Raw genomic sequence first — 22,591 nt, 5'->3', positions numbered from 1 at the left:
CCGCCTTCTTCTCCTTTAGTTTCTCATAAAAATCAATTAAAGAGTTAGAAACGAAATATATAATAAAAAAAATGCAACATAACTTAACATTTTTAAAACTACTAATGATGAATTGAATTAAACAATTATAATTAAAGATTATAAATATTTAGAATAAATCAAATATTATTAAGTGAATATACCATAATTTCTCCACTTGGATGTCATAGGAGATCCATCTTTCTTCCTATCGTAATCTCAAAAAGTCAAGGCGTCCAACTTTTGTCCGGATTTGACTTCCTACAATATAGTAGTAAGAATATTATTTAATAATAGAAAGTTATTAATATTTGAAAGAATTAATAAATTCATAATACCTCGGCCTCATTCTGAAGCAAAACTTCTCGACCTGCTGGTAATGCGTGAATTTTTGTTTTTGCTGCTTGCTTGTTCCAACTCGCTCACGGTCCTACATAATAAAATTATTATTACGTATATAGTAAACACTATATATAAGAGTTTGGAAATCATAATACCTCTCCTTTCTTTGAATTCCAAAATCTAACCGCATCTTCCCATTGATACCTCGGCATTCTGGCGGAACATTTCTCGCTTTTTCCTCGAGGCTTATGTCTTTCTTAAAATATTGTTTCTTTAAAGTGCTTTTATTGTCTCTCCATCTTTTACCTAATGCCTTCTTGATATAATCATCGGAGACTTCTAAAGCAAATCTCTCCTAAAAAAACATAAGTTTAGAATGTAAATATAAATGAAACTTAAACCAAAGTATTATAAATTGCATTCACATTTTGTTACCTTAATATTAGCGAGAGCTTGGCTTTTGTTGCTATCAGGCATGTGATGCCATGATTCGTAGTTGATGGGCAACATATTTGCATTTTGTGCTAAAATGCCCAAATAGCTGCTAAAAGTCGAGCTTCAGATCCAACAGTGACCATGAGTATTTCTACTTACTTTAACATGCTCGACAGGATCTAAGTCGTATAAATCTCTAAGTAGCGTCGTCCTCGAACTCTGCGTCCCACCACTTTCAATTGAAAAATGATATACTATTATTATAGTAAAATTGACAAATAATTCAATAATAAAAGTCAACACATGTAAAATGAACATAATATTACTTTGAAATTCTTCAGCTCATCAAGTGTCTCCGGCACATTCAAGATCCAACAACCTGTCTGCTTGTTCACTATTTCTTTCTTACGAATTTGGAGTATTCGGACAATACTTAAATCTCATACTCTTCTTCTCGCATTTTTCCCGCAATACACATAAAATAATTAAAGTTTTCGTAACAAATTACAACAATAGTAGTACATATAAAATAGTTAAATTATATAACATGACAAAGATTAAAATTATAATATTACATATAATTAAAAATTGTAAAATCTTACTACATCATTATTCAGTAAATATCTTCATCCACATCATGTCGAACCCATTGATGTTGTGTATTAGTACTAGGGATATTTTCATCTAAGTTTTGTTCTGGAAAAGGTAATGTTTCTGATCTTTCGACGATGTCATCTCTACTTCCATTACCCATGTCAAACAAGTCTCTAGGGGTGTTTCGGAGTACAACATACCAACCCTCATCAGTTGGATCTTTCGAATAAAAAACTTGCTTCACTTGAGAGGAAAATACATATGGCTCATCCATCAATTGTTGTCCAGTGTGAATCAAGCGAGAGAAATTCACCATTGTAAAACCAAATTGATATTTTTTAATTCCTCGACCAGTATTAACATCTGCCCAATCACACCGAAATAAGATAACTTTCCATCTGCCATAGTAATCCAACTCAATAATGTCGGTAAGAAGTCCGTAATACTCCACATTACCCTCAACCGGATTACTATCCCTAGCACTAGCATAACTTGTAATTGAAGAATTAACAACAACTCCACAATTTTGAGTTCTCCTCATTCTCTCGCGATACTTTGTATGAAATCAGATCCATTGATGAGGAAGGCACTATATCTTTTATTACTCTGTTGGGACCTTGGGAAAGCCATTTAACTTCGTCATTGACGTCCTTCCCACTCCAAACCTATTGAATCGAAAGTAAATTAAATAATTAAAATGTATTATGTAAAAACATTCTTATTTGATTAACTAAATTTCGCGATTATATGTAACTTATTAACTTTAGTTACATACCGTTTGACTTAACCATTCATGAAAAGATTACGTGAATAACTTATTAATCTCTCGATGTTGTAATCTTGAGGCGTGCGAGATCTCAAAATTTGTTTGTACTCACTATATTAAAAACAAGTTTGTTTAATTGGTTAGAAGATAAACAAATCAAAACAACGAATATGTAAGACAATTTTATAACTTACTTGCGCAACGGTTCAATTGAATCGTGGTTAAAAAGTACATATCGATGTGCCTGTATCCACGATATATCATCTAATTCTACAATTTCAACTTTGCCGATTGGTTCTCCATAACTTTGAAATAAATAAGTTTCGGCCAAGTCATTATCATTGAGCCCAGTATTTCTACTTGGTCTATTCAATCGTGTTTCAGCATCTTCTAAATATCTAGAACAGAAGGTCATACACTCTTCTGCCAAGTAGCCTTCAGCAATTGATCCTTCTGGATAATGCTTATTGCGACAATATGACTTCAATTTTCTTAGGAACCTAAACACGATATACAATATTTATCAAAAGCTGTAACTAAATGTATAGAGGTTTAGGGTTGAATACTTGAGAAATAAATTAGCACCTTTCTATAGGATACATCCATCGATAAAAAACTGGTCCACCAAGGATTGCTTCGTGAGGAGATGGATTACCAAGTGCACCATAATAGTGAAGAAGGAAGGTGGAAAGATCTTCTAAATTGCATAAAGTCAAAGCCGCTCGATCCTGTACTTTCTCAAGTTCTTCGACATTCAAAACTTTGCCACAGATAGCTTTCATTATATTGGATAGTTCAATTATACAGGACGTTACATTTTTTGACATACAGCACCGTAAAGAAATTGGGAGTAAATCTTGCATCAAGATGTGGTAATCATGTGATTTTAATGAATATAATCTTCTATCTTTGAAACTCACACATCGAGATATATTTGACGCATACGCATCTGGGACCTTTATATCCTTCAACACCATGCAGAAAACTTCTTTCTCTTTCTTTGACATTGAAAAAATAGAAGGCGGCAACCGATATTTCCCATTCAGAAGTACTTGAGGATGAAGATCACGCCGGATTCTCATGTCAACTAAATCAAGTCGGCTCTAAAGATTGTCTTTTGATTTTCCATCGACATTTAAAATTGTCCCAATTATGTTCTCGCAGACATTCTTCTCAATATGCATCACATCAAGATTGTGGCGTAAAATGTTGTGCTCCCAATAAGGCAACTCAAAAAATATACTCCTTTTCTTCCACAACTCCGCCTCATTAGGATCATCCTCTTCGTCAGATTCATCATCAGATTCATCCCTCGATCTTCTCCTCGTTTGCGTGATAGGTGGTTGATTCATCTTCCCGTAACTAAAGTTGATATCTTTTAACATAAACAAGATTTCAGATCCAACGGTCCTTTCAGAGCTCCCTGCACTCTTCATGCTGTCAAATAGAGTCCTCTGAAATCTAAATTTTGATTTTCATCTAACCACCGACGATGGCCCATGTAAGAGAACTTCTTCCCATTATACAACCACTTGAACAAGTTTGCGCGGCACAACAAGGATAGGCATAACGTCCTTTAGTACTCCAACCCGATAAATTAGCATAAGCCGGGAAATCATTAATTGTCCACAATAAAGCTGCACGTAAATTAAAGTTCTCCTTTCTCAATACATCATATGTCTCAACACCACCATAATTGTTTTAACTCTTCAATAAGTGGCTGCAAATAGATGTCAATATCATTTCAGGGACCTTTCTCTCCAGGATAATCATTGATAAAATAAATGAAGATTGCTTCATGCAAATCCATGGAGGCAAATTGTAAGGAACAAGCACTACAGGCCAAATCTGTCTGAAGTACTCATGATTTTAAATGGATTAAAGCCATCACCGCTAGCCCAAGCCTCACATTCGAGGATTGCTTGCAAAGCTTGGAAATTCTTGTCAAATGATTTCCAAGCTAAAGAATCCGCAGGATGTCTTAATAATCCATCATCGGTCCGTTGATCATTATGCCACGTCATAGATTCGGTGTCTTTGAAGACATGAAAAGCCTTTGAAGTCTTGGTATCGGGGAAAATATCGCAAGACCTTGGTAGGCTTCTTTCTTAACTGTGCCCCACCTTCATCCGTATTCACATCTTCAGATTACTATTCATCCAACGAGACTTACATAAACATGACAAGATTTTTGGTTTTTTATCACCTCGATACAACATGCGTCATTTGGGCAACTATGAATTTTATCGTACCCAAGGCCCAAATCTTTTATTAGTCTCTTCATGTCTTGACAAGATGGGAAATTTTTGCAAACGGAAACATCTCTCTTAGAAACTCTAGCAACATTGTAAAAGAGTTTCGGTCCACCCTCCCAAACATTTTAAACGAAATAGACGAATGCGAAAGGACAATTTGAATATTTTGATCCTCGTAAAGTTCTTCATTCATTTCATTAAGTAAATTGTAGAACTTAGTCGCTTCTTCATTTGGCTCCTCATTAGGTGCACTTGTTCCGTTCAAAAAAACATTTCCACCAATATTACAATCCTCGGATATAATAAAGTCGGTGGAAACGATTGCTCACCATGACTACGCATATTAAATGCATCCCGCAACATATCTTCCATGTCATCTTGTCTAACATACCGATGGTAATCGATGTCGGGATAAGTCGATTAATCGTTGAAGAAGTTCCACTAGATGTACACTCTCCATGGAAAATCCATTTTTATACCCCGAATAAAGCCATCAACAATTAGATGTTCGTGAGACAACTTCACGAAAATGCCGATAGATGTTGCCACACTTCTTACACGGCAAAGAATCATATTCTCTTGGCTTGCATTTTGAAATGCAAAATTTAGAAAAGTTTGTACTCCATTTTGATAGGCATTGCTTACCCTTGACAATTTCATCCAACTCCTATCCATTTTGTAGTTCTTGAAATCTAAAGTTGACAACATATTACAGTTACTTAAATGTTCTCAATTGATTTAAATCATATCATTATACTAAATATCAAGTCTCTAATGGGTATAAACTAATTTAGGCAAGTTGCGTGATTTTCACTATAGATTTATGTATTATGTAAGTTAAGTAAATTTTGTAAACTAGTTATGTATGATATGATATATATTTAAGTATTATGTAAGTTATGTAATTTATGATATGATATATATTTATGTAAATTATATATTTATCTAAGTTATATAAGTTATGTAAGTTATGTAAATTATGATATAAAATATATTTAAGCATTATGTAAGTTATGTAAGTTATATATTTATCTAAGTTATATAAGTTATATAAGTTATGTAGGTTATATAAGTTATGTAAGTTATATATGTTATATAAGTTATGTAAATTATGATATCAAATATATTTATGTATTATGTAAGTTTTTATTTCACGATGTGGAAAATCACATGGATAATACATATCAAATATCAAGTATCTACAGGTAAGTAGCGGGATTAAATAATATTTAATTAAATAATATTTATAAAAATTATTTTAATTAAATAATATACATATTTGTATATTAGATGGGACATATTAAATTGAAACATTTGAATTTTTTAAGATTCATCATACGTGGCGTTGTTACACCTAGGGAGGATCCATTATATCTTGCAGCTCGATATAAGGCAACCCGTCAGGTTTCTAGCCTATATACTTTGAATCTTTAAAATATTTAAAATAAGGTTGGAGAGAAGGTCAGCTATTGATGTAATTTTGATAAAAAATAGTTATAACTTTTAAAGAAATTTAAAATATTAAATATTAAAATAAAACATTATTAATATAAAAAATAGTAATTTGAATATAATAATATCAAAAAAGAATCGTAGTTTAATTTTTATAAGTAAATTGGAAATAAATTAAGGTTATATAAATATTCAATAGCGATAGAACTTTTTTCAATTCTTTTTTAATTTTTTAAGATTCATCATACGTGGCGTTGTTACACCTAGGGAGGATCCATTATATCTTGCAGCTCGATATAAGGCAACCCGTCAGGTTTCCAGCCTATATACTTTGAATCTTTAAAATATTTAAAATAAGGTTGGAGAGAAGGTCAGCTATTGATGTAATTTTGATAAAAAGTAGGTATAACTTTTAAAGAAATTTAAAAATATTAAATATTAAAATAAAACATTATTAATATAAAAAATAGTAATTTGAATATAATAATATCAAAAAGAATCGTAGTTTAATTTTTATAAGTAAATTGGAAATAAATTAAGGTTATATAAATATTCAATAGCGATAGAACTTTTTCAATTCTTTTTAATTTTTAAGATTCATCATACGTGGCGTTGTTACACCTAGGAGGATCCATTATATCTTGCATTTCGATATAAGGCAACCCGTCGAGTTTCAAACCTATATACTTTGAATCTTTAAAATATTTAAAATAAGGTTGGAGAGAAGGTCAGCTATTGATGTAATTTTGATAAAAAGTAGGTATAACTTTTAAAGAAATTTAAAATATTAAATATTAAAATAAAACATTATTAATATAAAAAATAGTAATTTGAATATAATAATATCAAAAAGAATCGTAGTTTAATTTTTATAAGTAAATTGGAAATAAATTAAGGTTATATAAATATTCAATAGCGATAGAACTTTTTCAATTCTTTTTAATTTTTAAGATTCATCATACGTGGCGTTGTTACACCTAGGAGGATCCATTATATCTTGCACTCGATATAAGGCAACCCGTCGAAGTTTCCACCTATATACTTTGAATCTTTAAAATATTTAAAATAAGGTTGGAGAGAAGGTCACTATTGATGTAATTTTGATAAAAAGTAGGTATAACTTTTAAAGAAATTTAAAAATATTAAATATTAAAATAAAACATTATTAATATAAAAAATAGTAATTTGAATATAATAATATCAAAAAGAATCGTAGTTTAATTTTTATAAGTAAATTGGAAATAAATTAAGGTTATATAAATATTCAATAGCGATAGAACTTTTTCAATTCTTTTTAATTTTTAAGATTCATCATACGTGGCGTTGTCACACCTAGGGAGGATCCATTATATCTTGCATTCGATATAAGGCAACCGTCGGGTTTCCAACCTATATACTTTGAATCTTTAAAATATTTAAAATAAGGTTGGAGAGAAGGTCACTATTGTTGTAATTATAATGGACAAGCAAGCTACATATATGGTAATAAAATTAATTCATACTTATTCATACTTCAAATAAGTAATACTATAAGGTCGGGTTTCCACCTATATACTTTGAATCTTTAAAATATTTAAAACGTACCTTAATAAAACGTACCTAGTCTACTCCACTATCACCGTGAAAGCAGAGGTGAGTCAAAAAGTAATATTTGTTAAGTAATTTAAAGTGAAAATGCATAGAAATAAGGAAAAAATTTAGCAACTAAACGGCACATGCGTACCTAGAACAAATGTCAATGGTCATGGTGTATTTAGTTGCACCAAATATTATTTCAGTGCTCGATAGTACGTAGAATGATGTAAGATTATAAGAGTAGCACCAAATATATTTCAGTTTAAGAAAATATAAAACTTTATCTATACCAGTACCAAATTTTAATTCAAGATTAAATGGCGACTTCAGTTGAACCAATACTTGCAGGGAGGAGCGAGAAGCGATAAATGAAGTTGTACCCTCAAAGAAAATCGCAAAATTGCACATCTTTTCAAACCATTTCGCAAAAATAAAACAAAATCTTTTATGAGCATACAAATGACTTCCACCTCTGCAAAAAATTGTAAATACAAGGCACATAACACAATTAGCAAATCCAATCAATGTTTCTTCAAACCTTGACTTTCCTAAACCGCCCAAATCGAACACATTATCCTACATCTCAAAAAGTTTTCGAATAAGTACAAGCAAATACTAGCATGCTCATTCCCACTCACACATGAATCGATCATCATAGGAAATAATATCAATATTCTAAAGATGAAAGCATAAGAAAAAACTCCAATACTAACAATTTCGTTTAAGGACAACAGCCACCTCTTGTTCTCTTGACTCTCATTTAGAATTTTCAGCATGGCAGGCAATTCTCTTCTTTTTTGGTTCATTACCAACATTTCAGGAACATTATTTATAAAATTTCACAACCATCATTTTTATTAAGTTCTAGGTTTGGTGAACAAAAACAATATAATGAAAAAAATATCTTAGAACTTTTGACTTTGTCTCACAGAGCACTTCCTTTTTGGTAGTATGGAGGGTATGAAACTAAAAAGAATCCAACAGGAAACAAGTGAGGATAAAATGATTGACACAAAACTAGACATGAACAGGTTAACAACCCAATGTGTAGGTTCCCAAAAGAACATGAAAAATTACTCTACAAAGCAAGTAAAGTGTCTTTTCTTGCATGCTAAAATTCTTTATTTGATTCAAAATGCATGAAAAGGAAAAATCAATATTAGGCTAGACTCGGAGACAGTAGAGGAGAAAATTAGAAAAATCTTCACATAATTTCAAGAATGGTGAAATAGAACATAATGTCAATAAAGCGTAAATTCATATAAACTGGTTTCTTTGCGAGATTGAAAAACCAAACAACGACCCAATAAGCTCAAAAGCGAAAAGGTCCCTTTCGGGACGCAAGCGATAAATGCGCTTTTAACATTCAAGACCGAGCAAATAAATGCGAACTACCCCGGACAATTCCAATTCAAACAATAAAAATAATAAACAAATGGATAAGAAAGCGGTCAAAGCACAACCAATTTCTTCACATAACTGAAAGAAAATGAATAGAGGAATTCAACAATATAAAACATGAGCAACAAGACAGCAATAAACTATTAAATCAATCTAAGTCCACACTAAACACATAAGTTCGATAGAAACATGAAAAACAGACCAAAAGAACATCTGAATAACCAAAATATAACAATTTTATTATATAAAATGTGAGCAACAAGACAGCAATAAACTCTTAAATCAATCTAAGTCCACACTAAACACATAAGTTGGATAGAAACATGAAAACAGACCAAAATAACATCTAAATAACCAAGATGGAATCACCATTATTATGTAAACATGAAAATGCACAGATTGAAACAAACCAACTTTGCATGTGCAGAATCATACTCCACAAAACTCATAAACATTAACTTCTTCTAACCAGAATACCAACTTTATATTTACAGAGGCCTTGATGGAAACTAACATAATCATTGATATATAACTTATCTAATAAGAATCACAGAATATGTAGAAAGTACACAGTATTTAGTATCAAGAGAACCATGTATTCAAAGGAAAAGAGCGAGAATTGATCAATGTATGCAAAACTTGGTCTATATTTCAAAACTGGAATAAAGCTTTCATCTAGTACCAAATACATACATATATAGAGACACAAACACAGAGGCATACATCTTCCATTACCTAAATCTGTTTCTTGAAAATAAAAGATAAGTAAGCTTCTACAGGAAACTTAACGAAGGAAGCCAAATCGAGACAAAACACAAAAAAGAGTGGATGAAATAAGCTTAAAAATTTAGGAATGTAATTAAAATGTTAATTAAATGTTAGGAAAACATTAAAACTTTAGGAATGTAATTAAATGTTAATTAAACATTGAAAACATAAAAGGAAAAACATGTTGAAAGAAACATAAATGTTAGGAAAAAAATGTTACCTTGATTGAAATGGAAATGTTTTCTTGAGGGTTTATTTAGAGATGCTTGGGATTGATCTCTAATAATGTCGAGACTTCCTACTCATTGCATTTGAAGAACAAAAGTCATTTCAGTCGACAAAACAATCAAATGAGTTCTAAAATAAACAACATTTAATGATTGGTATAATATTAATTATATTGCATAATAAGAGGTGGGAATAAACAAATAAAATGATTAAAAAAACAGCCAAACAATATGGTATAACATTAACGGAGAAATAGGACCAAGCTCAATACCATTAAAAGACAATAAGTTACATTGTATACATATTAAAAGACATTAAGTCGTTGTTGCTCCAATGAAATTTGAAAGTCTGTCCATATATTTGGGAACATAGTAGATCAAATATATATAAGCACTAACAATATTCTTATTAATGCCAAAGACCGTTTTTACTCTCCGTGAGAGGAGCGATCCTCAAACACCAAGTTATCCACAGGTTTGCGTAGAGAAAAGTCAATAACAGGAAAACCGAACCAAATGAAAACCAAATATAATTCAAAGCGATGCTAAAACGAATTCCCGATTCCTATCAAAATTGGTCAAAATATCACATTCGAGCTCATTGTATATAGGTTGAACATTGAAATGGCAAACATATGCATTAGTCATAATAGGATAACTACTAGTAAATCCAAAATTGCCATTTTCGATCCAAAATCTAGGCTCCTCCTTGGAGCCTCTATCTTCCTTCAATAAGCTTAATGAGTGCAACAACAAAGCAAACCACAATTAAAACAACAATGAGAGCTATCGAAGCGACAAAAGTCATGCTCAATGAATCAATCCTATCTAACACGCAAAGTGGAGCAAGAAAAACAACCATAACAACCAAAACCAATAACTTCCTATGATCCCCAAAACTAGTCCTAACCACGATCGAGAACCCCAATATGACGAACCGAACCGGACATAACATCACCCGGACATGACGAACCGAACCGGTCCTAACCAGCGATCGAGAATCCCTAAAACAAGCCCCGAACCTTCATATTAGCAGGTAAAGCCATGATTCCAGCACCAATAATTGTGGTGGTTCAGTTCAAAACAGCACCAGAAACACCAGACCCGGTATTGGGTTTACCTAAAACAAGGGTATAATCATCGAGATCAACATCAACATCAGTATCAACATCATTAATCTAAAATCCCAAAAAAAATAAAAGCCAACTAAAACAGTAACTACACATTAATCTAAAGGGGACTAAAAAACTAACCATTTAAAACCCATGAACCATCTGACCGTCGACGACGGAAAGGGAAAACAAGTAAGGGATTTGGGAATGGGGGAGCAGTTAAGGGAAAAAAGGGGACTTGGGGAAAATGTTAGGGATTTCGGGTTTGGGGAATTAGGGGATGATTTGGGGAAAAAAAAAGAGGTTTTGTTTTAGGGATTTGGGGAAGGAAGACGAGATGGGGGAAAAGGACTTAGCAAAAAAATGAAACCTATTTCGGGTAAAGGGCATCAACCTCAGGAGAGAAAAAACGACGCCGTTTCAAAAAAGCAAAATTTGTGGCGTTTTTAGCAACGCGCCGCTAATAAGACCTTTTGCGGCGTTTTTAGCAAAGCGCCACTAATACCTATTTTATATACACAATAAAACGACGCCGTTCTAATACGCGTTGTGGCGTTTATTATAGAAACGCCGCTAAAGCCACTACTATTCTGAGGAAACGACGCCGTTTTACTGTAATGTATAATGAAATTTTGTGGCGTTTTCAAAAAAAACGCCGCTATTTTCTATCTTTTGTGGCATTTTCAGCAAAGCGCCACTAATACCTATTTTATGTACACAATAAAACGACGCCGTTCTAATACACGTTGTGGCGTTTATTATAGAAACACCGCTAAAGCCACTACTATTCTGAGGAAACGACGCCGTTTTACTGTAATGTATAATGAAATTTTGTGGCGTTTTCTAAAAAAACGTCGCTATTTTCTATCTTTTGCGGCGTTTTATGTATAAACGCCGCTAATACCTGAATATTTTATAGAAATTGATCAAATATTAAAACTATATATTTAGAATTTCTTTTAAAATATATATAAACCCTAAAACCCTAACTATAGTTGAAACTTTAATTTTGATTTAATACACATTTTAAAATACATATTATGTATGCATATAAATTAATTAATTAAATAAAAACATGATCTTTATTTATTATATCAATAACGTGTAAATTAATATTTTACAAGATCTAGATCAAATTACAGTTCATGTACACAATTGCACACTAAACCACTTTCCATATATATATTTATATATATTTTAAAATAATATTTTATATATATTTATCTTATATACATTTATCTTCTAAAATAAAATCCAAAATTATACTCTAAATTTGAAACCCTAAACCTTAGACCACAAACAAAAAACCCCTCACCCCAAACTTTAAACCCCAAAACCATTCGTAACCCCTAAACTAACCATAACTCACGGACCATAAAGCCCAAACTATAAAGTATATATACTCTAAAAAATGTTAACCCTAAACCATAATAAACATATTTTTGGGAATTAGTGTAGCCAATGTTAATGTAGTACAAATTATTAAAACACACACATATATATATATATGTTTATATTCTTATATTAAATAATATTATGAGTACGTATATACAAAATAACATGAATCTTAGTAAAATCCAAATTATGTTCTTGATTAATATCTAGCTAATAGTATCATAATTTCCTTAAACCCTTAACCTAAACTTAATTTTTAACATATTTTATTTCGGACATTCTATTTAATCTAAATATATTTAAAAAAATAGATAATTAAAAATACACAATAGCATTATTATTTATACAAATTAAGTTACATAACTTTAATAAAACAATTAGTTCTCTATTGGAACACTCTAGTTATAATGTCCACTCTGTAAGATATTTCTATGTTATATAAGCTTGGAATTTATACATAGTTCAACAAATGCTAATTCCACATTCAAAATCACCCTTTCTTAATATATAGCATCCCAAGTAAGAATCTGGAAAGGAAATTATCTCTTAAGAAGATAATAATAATTGTCCCACTCTAAACTTTAACCCTAATTAACCTTTAAACCCTAAATCATAATCCATAAACCCCGAATTCATCATAAACCTTCAAATATTAGTTAACTCCTAAACCTTAAACCATAGTTAACGATCATAATTGAACCTGCTTAAACCATATATCTTAAACCATAATCCTTAAAATATAATGATAATTAATTTAATATTTTAAATTCAATACTATCTCTTTTATGATTATCTAAGAAAATATTCAATATATTGTATAATCATAAATTTTAATAATTATTGTTTTAGAGGTTAGAGATTAGTGTTTATGATTCTTTTGAGGTTTAGGGTTATGGGGTTTTAGCGGCGTTTACCTAAAGCGCCAGTTAATGCTCTGGTTTTTAGCGGCGTTTTACCTAAAGCGCCACTAATGCTCTGGTTTTACCGGCATTTTTTTTGGAACGCCGCTATTGCTCTGAATTTTAAAATTTTTGCGGCGTTTTTTTGTAAAACACCACTAAAAACGCCGCTAAAGCCCTATTTTCCTGTAGTGACATTCATCAAAACAACCCTTAATACGAACTTTGGTAAAATTACCATTTTGCCCCTAAACTTTCACATATTTACACTTTTTCCCCAAGGCTCGTAAATTAAACCTCATCCTAGTTTCTTATATTTTATGGCATGCTGATCATTTTTCCCTTCTATAGAAACATCAAATTCACACTCTAACATGTACTTATGAATATTAGGTATTTTTACCGATTATGTGATTTTACTCATTTTTACGGAAAATCACTTAGCAAAAGTTGTTTAACACAATCTCAAACTTCATATTCTACCATAAAACATCAAAATTCATACATATCATCCATGGGTAAAATTTTAAATATAAACCCTAGCTCAAAATATTGGTAAAAATAGTTAAACCGAGCTACGAGGATTTCAAAAATGTAAAGAACATTAAAAACGGGCATAGAAATCACTTACAATCAAGGCTTAAAAGTGTTGAAACCCTAACTATGGTGGAGAGAAAAATTTGGCAGCAACTTATGGAGAAGATGATCATTTTTGTGTTATTTTTCCCATTTTATTTCATTTAATATTCAAATGACCAAAATGCCCTTCCTTACTAAACTTTCAAAAATTCCATTTATGTCCAATTTTTGTCCATAAACTTAGAAATTGGTCAAATTGTTATTTAAGACCTCCTAATTAATATTTCAAATCAATTTCATGCTAGAAACTTCTAGAATGCAAGTTTTGTAACTTATTCAATTTAGTCCCTAACTTCAAATTAAGCACTTTATGCATAGAATTTCTTCACGAAATTTTCACACAATCATGCAATCATATCATAGACCTAAAAATAATCATAAAATAATTATTTCTATCTCAGATTTGTGGTCCCGAAACCACTATTCCGATTAGGCCCTAATTCGGGATATCACATAAACCATATCAAAAAATGATAAAAAATCTACCGAGTCATTGAACAGGTAGTGTGAGCTTCAACTTGAATTCTAACTGACTACAAAACTTTTGAAGATTGGAATGACAAAAATGTTCAAGTGTACACAATCGCAGTAAGTAATAAAGTGACAAGTAAATGTCGAGTTATCGTACCCACAGGGACTGTGAAAAAAAATTATTTATGAATGCAATTTTAAAAACACTTTAGTGAAGAAAAATATTTTGATTTGAGGAGGTTATTAGAAACTAGGATTTTAACTAAGTAAAATAAATAAAAATAAAATAAAGTTCCAATGCACGATTTCAAAAGATGATTTTAATCAAGATGGCATAGTCGTGTTAGATTAATTACATTTCTTAACTCAGAATTACTAAACTCATGTTTACTTTGTTACGAATAAATTCACGGCAACTCGGTAATTTGCTAACTTATGAACATACTTACTTACCAAAATCAATTAATCTCTTGACTATATCTCTATGTCAATTCAATCGATTAAATAAATTTTAATAAGCAAATGTGTTAATGCACATACATACTTATGAAACTAAAATAATCTCTTGTACATATCTCTATGCCAATTCAAACAATTAATTCAATCTAATAAGCACATAAAAGATTACATGAGCTAACAATGTATTTCTACCTTGACACAGTTTAATCACAATAATCTTGCAAGTTATGCAAGGCTAATGTATCGTTAGATACCATTGCTAATTTAACCCTCAGCTACCTTAGATGATTAAACATGCACTGATTAAGTATCGTGTCAATTAATTACAATTTCAATCTATTTAAATAATTAATTCATTAGTTACCTTACAATTGTAATGCAAGAATAACTTAGTCATGGTTTTACTTAATCAAACATCTTACGGAGGCCTATAACAACACAAACACAATTTTAATAAATTAAGTAGATGAAATGCAATCAACCTAACAAGAAATAAATTTAAGTCATATTAATTAAATTAAACATATCAACATCACAAAGATTCATAGACATGTTCATCACAACAACAAAATTAAAAGGATAGGGAACAAGAATCAAATCCGGTGATCCTTCGAGGCTTGACTAGTTTGCTCCGCTCCTCCTTCTCCGCTTGTTCTTGTTGAACCGAGGCCCCCATGAACACTTGAATGCTACTCCAAATGGTGGATGAATGACTCTTTTTTGAGAGATGAAATCGGCAAGGGAATGAAGAATAACGAAAGGGAAATGAAGAAAGAAAAATGAGAGAGAAGTGAAGATATGAGAAGAGTTAAGATGTCTTGGAAGTGAGCAGGAAAGGGGGGTATTTATAGGTTGGGATGGCTGCTAAAATTAGCACAAATCAGCAGCCATAGAGTCCCCCCATGGCCGGCTACACATGTGGCAAGTTTGAAGAATTCAAACTTGCTATTTTAAGGTAGTGGCAAATCTATAAAGCCACAAATAGTGGAGGGGTTTGAATGCAATTTGAAAGAGCCTTCAATGGCCATTTTGAAAGTTAAATAATCAGCCAAGCAAGCTGATTGGGTCAGCATGTGTTACAGTTTTGGGCTGCACAGTGCTCGGTTGGATCGGTTTTCTCGGTTTAGCTCAACTGGGCCACTTTTCATAATTAATTAATAATAATTTATTTAACCCAAATTAAATTAGATTAAAATCAAAATTAATTATATTATGAATTAATACACATAATTTGGACCGTCTTAGGCTGAAAAATTAATTTGCCTTGATGATTCAAAATTGCTTCTCAGTTTTGTGCTTCTAATAGTGTTTGCCGAGCCGTTTTTCGCCCTTTGTGATAATCTATCGAAAAAGATCAAAATTAATCAAAATTTATTATAAAATTAAGTAAAATTCAACATGTTAATAATTTAATTACAATTTAATTACTTTATAATAATTAAATATTTTTTGACAAGAATTTTACTGGAACTGCATGAATTTGAGTTAAAAAAGGTATGAAAAAGTGTGTATATTTTCATGTTTCCAATGATCTAAAAGAAATAAAACAAAATAAAAGTAAGAAACACAATTCTTAGTAAATTTGTACATACAGTTAGCATAACTTACTCGAGTCTAATATACATATGCATTGAACATACAATTTATACATTTAAGAAACATGGTGATCATGGATGGCCTATTCAAACCACAATCCAAGAAGGTTAGTTCCTTCACATAACATGAATAAAACATTGCCATGCATATGAACTATATGCAAATAAAAATACTTGGTACATAAATCACCACTCACTTGTAGCAAATTATACAATCATCTCCAATTCAAATAACTATTTTCCATTTCATATATCCATTTGCCACCAAATGAACCATAGTGAAAAAACATTGGATACAAGGATAACAATGCTCACACGAGCTGTTAAAATTGGGCCTGTGCACACGAGATGTGAAGAATCCACAATAAATATAGGATCTTAGCCATCAGTAGGACTTCCAAAACCAATGCCCGAAACGGTAACAACCCTAATGACATGTCATTTGTATGCTAGCCATTCACAAAGTTCATAAGGACCTCGATTCATAACCATACCATTTAATTATTTTAACATTATCACCTTCACATGAATACAACAAATGTAATTTCCACTTTCAATCACGTACCTCAATTATAATATCATTACATATTGATCCATACAATGATTAAAATTATTATACAAGGTAATTGAATCACAGACATACTCAAACATATTAAAAAAATACAACAATTCAACTAGTTTATACACTATACAAACTTACCTAAACTGAATCAGCAGCAAATACGACACCAGAGACTATTCAGTAATTTTTCCTTTACTGCGTTTGTTTACCGGTTGATCCGTTTCTTGATCTATATGATAATTTAATTCAATTAACCATTAACATACATTGAAACATTTAAATTACCCCTTTATAAATGTTTTACAAATTTGCCCTAAAATTTTTCCTTTTATTCAATTTACTCCCTAAAACTGAAACTCACATATTTTCACAATTAAACCAACAAACTTAGTGTCAAATTCAAAATAGTCCCTTAACAACCCATAAGTAACTATATTTCATAATAATTCCTTTTAAATTAAATATTTAATCAAATTTGTCCCTAAGCTCAAAACTAACTAAAAATTACTTTACAAAGTAGTCATATTTTAACACCAAGCTTGTAATCTACCAACCAACCTCAAGTACACTTAAAAAACCATTAATTGCAAGTCCCAAAACCTTTAACAATAGTCATTGGGTTAGCTAGATTAAGCTACAACGATCTCAAAAACATAAAATTTACTAAAAACGAAATCAAAATTAATTTACACTAAAGATGAATGCTTGGCTGAAACTTCTAAGGTTTTCCAATGGTGGTTTTAGTTGATAAAATGCAAATGGAGAAGATGAAAGCTTGTTTTCCTATTTTTATTTTAATTCTATTTACTTATTTACCAATTTATGCTTGTAATTGAATTAAAATTTTAATAAAAACTTGCAAAAACCTTCCACCTACATTCAAAATATGGCTATTTTCCATTTAAAGCGATCTAATCATGCTTAAATAGTCATTTAGAACCATTATATTTATAGTGATTAGCTTTTTAGCTTTTACGATTTACTCCTTTTTACTATATTAACCACCAAACATCAAAATCACTGTAAGACACTTTAATAGACTCGTAAATTTCAGAAAAATAATATTTACTATTTCACTAGTCAGAATTGTGGTCCCGAAGCCATCGTTTTTGACACCACTAAAAAACTGGTTGTTGCAACTCTCCTCTAAAGGAGTTGATGTCGTTGAAAATCTTACCAGAGAAAAGGATCAGGTATTACAATTTCATAGATTCTTCCAGTAGCCAGGTAGCTTCCTTGATATCATTACACTATCAAATAACATTTACTAAAGCTATATGTTGTTTCTAATTTCTTTGATTTCCCAAGCCAGAGCTTTAGTCCATTCCTCATTATACGTCACATTAGACTATATCTCTATTTCAATTGGAGAGATCACGTGGGAGGGATCATATCTGTATCGTCTCAACATCGATATGTGAAAAACTTTATGAATCTTTTCTAGTTCTAACAACAAAGCTAAACGAAAAGCTATTGACCCTATTCCCTTGAAAATCTCATACGAATCGATGAATCATGGACTAAGTTTCCCTTTTTGGCCAAAATAGAGAACTTTCTTCTAGAGAGATACCTTCAGGAACACTTTCTCACTAACATTAAATTAAATGTCTTTTCTTTTCAGATTGGCGTATGATTTTTGAAGGTCAAAAGCAGCTTTCTAACAATCTCGTATAACCTTAAATTTTTCTTTGATTTCACAGATCAAGTCTGTACCCAAAATCTTTTTATCACTCAATTCAGTCCAGTATAGTGGAGTTCTATAGTTTCGACCATAGAAAGTTTTGTACAAGGTTATTTTAATACTCGACTGGTAACTGTTGTTATAAGCAAATTCAACTAACGGAAGAAAATTTTCCTAGTTCCCTTCAAATTCAAGAATTCAACAATGGAGCATATCCTCGAGTATCTGAATTACTCTCTCAGATTGAACATCGGTTTAAGGATAAAATCCCATGGTAAAATTCAATTTAGTGTCCAGAGCCTTTTGTAAGTTACCCTAGAATCAAGGGGTAAATCTTGGATCGTGGTCAGATATAATTGACAATGGTACACAATGCTATTTGACAATCTTAAAGACATACAACCTGCCAACCTCTCAACTGAATAATCTATGTGTAAAAGGATAAAATGTAACACCCCACTTGGTAAAGCCCTAGTGTCTTGATACTATTTAGGTAAATAAGCCAGAGAGATAAGTTTTGAATAGGTATAGTGTAAACTCTAAATTATATATATTTTATAGCTGTTTATATCACCTTTTTACTTTGATTTTATGTTAATCCCAAGTATTTGGATATTTAATTGGGTGATTTTTGTTCTTATTGAGACAAAGGGCATAATTTTAGTAAAGTATGCAATTTTATGGCTTTATGTATTAAATTTTACATAATTTAAGTATCTTATGTTACATAGCATTTTCTATACTTTAATTGTTGCAGTGAGACCTTGAATTAATAAATGTGGGAGCTTATTCAAATCACATATGGATGGCAAAGACAACAAATTGAGTCAAGAGAAGTTAATTTGATCTAGTCGAAGTTGTCTGGTTGAGAAGAGTAAGTCTGATAGTGATTTGGGTTAAAATTCATCCAAGTACGAGGAAAGTAGTCCAATTTGGCTAAGGCATCAAGAGCAACCCAAATTAGCTTTGAGATAATTAATTTGGATGTCCCTACACTTTTGAAAAAAAATGATAAATCAACCCTTAATTAATACCTAAGAAACCATCCAACCCCTTGCATGATTCATGCATGAAATCAAGTATGAATCAAACAACCACCAACCTCTTCCTCAACATTTCATGATCGGCCAAGCAAGGGAGCATTTCAAGGTATCTCTATGCTATTCTTAGCAAACTCCCTAGCCATCCCTCTACTATAAATACCATCTCTCATTTCCCATTTCAAGCATCATTCACTCATCCCTCAATTCACAACATTTCTTATCTTTCTTTTCTTTTTTCCACGTATAAGCCTTTCCATTTCCCCATTTCTTTTAGCTAGAATTTTTCCTTTAGGAAAACCACTCGTGGCTAGCCACCTTGTAGAGCATTTTGTGAAGAAGGAATCATGAGAATCAGAGGAAGCCACCACGATCGATCTTTAGAGAATCACCAAAATTATCGAGAGTTTCTTCTTTCCTATTATTTAATTTTTTTCTTTGTTATTCAACATGTTTGCAATTGTTGTGATGTTTTTCCATTGACAATGTTGACTTAATTTTGTTGAGCTAGAATAATTGCAATGACTGGATAAAATTCATTTAATTCATGTTTATATTATTTTTTGCCTTAGTTGTTCATGTTTCTAATTAAAATCATTATATATTTCATGCATTAAAATATGTTTCAATGCGTTAGAATTAGTTTGTCAATCCTAATCAGATGATAAATAATGGACACGATAATTTTGAAGGTGCATGCTTAATTTATATCCTAATTAGAATAAACTAGAGGGTCATAATAGACTAAGAGAACTTATTACCTTGCATAACTTTAGGTTTATGTGATTAAATTGTTTCAAACTTAATCTGTCCTTGTTACTTCACATAAATTCTAAGGAATCCTTAGTTAAATTATAGCATTGGTTTATGCATATTTTTCTAAGGATAAGATTTGGTTGAACTTATTTGAGATTCCCAGTTAATGAATGATTGAGTTGGCATGGAACATTTTCCGAACATTGTTAAAAATGATGAAAATGATTTTAGTCAAATGTTGTAATTGTTCTAGCTTATTCATGTTATTGTTGTTGAACTTATGAAATTGCTACTAAACCATCACTTTGCATTTTATTTCATCTCATTTGCATTTAGGTTAAAATTTTCATTTAGTTAATTAGTTTAATTTAACATCTATCATTTCAAAAAAATTTGTGTTTTCTTTACCAACTTGTAAATTAATAATATTACAATTATCTGATTAATAGATACAGTACCTGTGGAGATGATAACTCTTTTACTTACTTATTACTTGATAATGACTGTGTACACTTGCACAAACCTATACATTACAATTTTTTGGTGCCATTAGCGGGGATTGTTAATTTAATCATTATTTGTGAAATTATTTCTCACAATTTTGTTTTTCTCTTATTTAATTAATTTTTTATTTTTATTTTTGTTATTTTCTTCTCAGGTGCTTATGATCATAGATCGAATCATTGATTTACTCCCTATAGACCCTGAAATCGAGTAGACATTTAGACGAAGGAGATGAGAAATACTAGCCCAAAGACAAGTCACGGAGATGGACTTTGAAAATCAAAATAAAGCTCAAGGAAAAGGAGCCATTAATGCTTGTAATCCAATCCTTATTGTAGATGATAGGGCTCGAGCTATAAGGTAATACGTTATGCCACTTTTTAATAAGTTAAATCCAAGAATTAGGAGATCGGATGTTGAGGCACCGTAGTTTAAATTAAAGCCTGTGATGTTCAAGATGCTTCAAATAGTGGGCCAATTTAGTGGAATGCCTACAGAAGATTCATACCTTCACATTCGACTATGCATGGAGGTGAGTGATTCCTTTAAGGTAGCCGATGTAACTGCTGACACATTGAGATTAAAGTTGTTTTCATACTCATTGCAAGTCTAGCATGACCATGGCTTGATTTGTTGGCACCACATTCAATTTCAACATGGCAAGAATTAGTTGAACACTTTCTGGTAAAGTATTTCCCACCTAGAAAAAATGCTAAGTTGCGGAATTAGATCACCATTTATCAACAAATGGATGAGAATCCTTATATGGTGCATGGGAAAGATTCAAGAAGTTACTTCGTAGATGCCCTCACCACGAGGTTCCGCATTTCATCCAGCTGGAGAAATTTTGTAATGGTTTTAACGCACACACAAGGTTGGTGGTAAATGCTTCTGTGAATGGTGCTCTCCTGTCGAAGTCTTATAATGAGGCTAACGAGATCATCAAGAGAATAGCCAGTAACAACTATCAGTGGCCAACAAATCCAGCAGTTTCAGGAAGACAAGTAGCCAAAATGCATGAAGTAGACACCTTTACTTCACTCTCAGCTTAGATATCTTCTATCTCTTCAATGTTGAAACAGTTTACTACTAATGGTTTAAATCATGTTGCAGCTCAGTCACCAAGTCACTTTGATGTTATTTCTTACGTATATTTTGGGGACGTTCATTCTATAAAGAATTTTCCATCAAGTCTTGAGTTTGTTTACTACGTAGGGAATCAACACCAAAATAGAAGTTGTAATGCCTCAAATTTTGAAAACCCCTGTTAAAATTATTTTTGTGTGTTTCTGGCATGGAGGTATGTCTGCCTTAGTGGTTTAGTGCTCTGGGAGTGTTTGAGAAGTCTTGGGTTCAAGCCTTGGCTTGAGTAAAATATTGCTTCTACTTGAATAAACCCTTGTCTCCAGCTAGTAGACTCTTAAATTAATGTTAGTGTCGCATGTCAGAAAAGGACTATTGGTTAAGAGGGTAAGTGGCGTGTTAGGATGCCTAAGGGGCCTGAGTTCGAGCCCTCCTGTGCGCAAAGGTGTTCTTTTTGCTGCTCTTTCTTTGTAGGAAGTTGGGTTTGATCGAAATGCTGCCTATGTGCGTAGAGTTGAATTGGCGGTTGTGGAGACCATGGTAGAGCGTTTCTAGGAGGAAA

At 31.6% G+C, this 22,591-nt stretch overlaps 1 non-coding gene across 1 annotated transcript; it reads right to left on the bottom strand.

The window, feature by feature from the left end:
• Positions 1 to 21,661: 21,661 nt before the first annotated feature.
• LOC128283323 (small nucleolar RNA R71) lies at positions 21,662 to 21,766 on the bottom strand. The gene has a single exon (XR_008273664.1). It is a non-coding gene; the product is annotated as a small nucleolar RNA R71 (small nucleolar RNA).
• Between the last annotated feature and the right edge of the window lie 825 nt (positions 21,767 to 22,591).

This window comes from Gossypium arboreum, chromosome 10, assembly GCF_025698485.1.
Source record: "Gossypium arboreum isolate Shixiya-1 chromosome 10, ASM2569848v2, whole genome shotgun sequence".
Classification (NCBI taxonomy): domain Eukaryota; kingdom Viridiplantae; phylum Streptophyta; class Magnoliopsida; order Malvales; family Malvaceae; genus Gossypium; species Gossypium arboreum.
This window is presented reverse-complemented; position numbering and strand designations above follow the sequence as displayed.